Here is a 1,754-nt window from a genome sequence, read left to right as displayed (position 1 = left end):
GCAAGAGGCCATTTCTCGGAATGGTCCTGCCTGAGGGACAGCGTCAGGCTGTGGGCTCTAGAGTGAATGCCGCCCGGATGGCTTTGGTGCCCAGCTCACTCCTGGGACACCAGGACTGCTCAGTGCCAAGTGCTGCACCCCACACCGCGCGTGTGTGCCCTTGGCCTCGCAGAAGGGCTCCTGGAGAAGGGGTCGGAGTTCTGTACAAGTGACCTAACGGGAGGGTTTTCCATATGGGACTGGATTCCGTTCAGTGTGACTTCTCTTTCCCTTTAAACTTGATTCGGGTTGGGAGTCCTTTCTTTCTGGTGGATCACAGCTGCCCAGATGTTGCAATTTATGTTTCTGTCGAGGAGTATTTTTTTTCTTTAACCTTCAGGATTTTTGCCACCAAAAGAACACATTTGAACTCTGTGTCCCCTCCTGATTGTGACTTAACCAGTGTTGACAGTTAAATCCTTAGTGTCATAGGTCCCGGCCCTCCAATACTATATCAAACACTGTTATGCACATAATGCAGCACTGTGATCTAATTTAAATAATACTTTTTTATTATTTATACTACTATATATAATATACATCAACACTTTTGCTATATAACCTAAGTGGATAACCCTCTCTTAGTTACCTGCCAAACTCGGGACTTTGGTTTATATTGCAGTTAACACAGTTACAAAGTTGTAATGGTGTCTTTTCTTCTTCTTCTTCTTCTTCGTAACGGGATGTGTAAATCAGTGTATACATTGTGTGGTGTTCCTGTTTCTGGAGTCTCATGAGGATTTACACATGGCATTCAGTGTTCTGTATAGACCCGCCCACCTTTGTGAATTCATCCTTTAACCCTCTCCCTTTGAGAGGGCGCCCGTGCTGGGGTTAACTCCTTGTTTTCTCTCTCCTACCGGTCATTCTTGAATTAAGCACAGACTCATCAGCTCGGTTGCTTTATCATGAAAATTGCGCGTGACCTTGCCATTCTTCCACAGTTCCGCCAACAACTGCTAGCTTCGCCGACCAAAAATTAAGGGAGGAAAATACTATTTTTAAAACCATCCATCTTTTAACAGCTGAAACCGATGTGTCTATGGTGCTGCATCCTGTTGTCTGTCGTGCTCTTGAAATCGGACCTAGGTGAAAGCTCACTTCTGATTTAACTGTGATGTGCTCACAAGTACCCTTCCTGTTCGTTTTGTTAGCGTCGAAATCAAGACTATTTATTGGGAATATACGCAACAGTGTTTTTCACTGTGTCTCGTTTGCGAAAGTGGAGAACAACCTTCTCTGCTTTTGCAAATAATTAATATTCCATATTGGATTCTTGGAGACTTCGATATGGTGAGCCTATCAAACCTAGAAATTGTATCTCATCCTTTCATTACTGTGGCCTGAGTTCCCCAATCCCGCCCACCACCCCTTTTTTAGAGAAATTTAGCACCATTTCAGTTCTTTACACATCCAGCTTTTCCTGAGTTTGTACGTTGAGGCCATCCAAGCTCATAGCCGACTCGGCAACCAGTTTCACGCCGTCATTCACACTCACTACTTACACTGCCATGGTGAAAACGGAGGAAAATCCGTGTGTCTGGGAAGCAGTCTACACTTGTACATTTTTGTTTTTTTATACTCTTGATTCTGTAACACTTCTGAGTTTTGTTTTTGTTTTGCAGAAAAATAACAGTGATAAAGCAATCAGAAGACCCAGAGGGTTACTGTCAGTGCTTAGGGTCGCCCGTTTGACCTTTGCTGGCCAACAGACC

Source organism: Molossus molossus, unplaced genomic scaffold (genome assembly GCF_014108415.1).
Source record: "Molossus molossus isolate mMolMol1 unplaced genomic scaffold, mMolMol1.p scaffold_m16_p_1, whole genome shotgun sequence".
Taxonomy (NCBI): domain Eukaryota; kingdom Metazoa; phylum Chordata; class Mammalia; order Chiroptera; family Molossidae; genus Molossus; species Molossus molossus.
The sequence above is the reverse complement of the archived record's forward strand: the minus strand, read 5'-3'. Positions refer to the sequence as shown.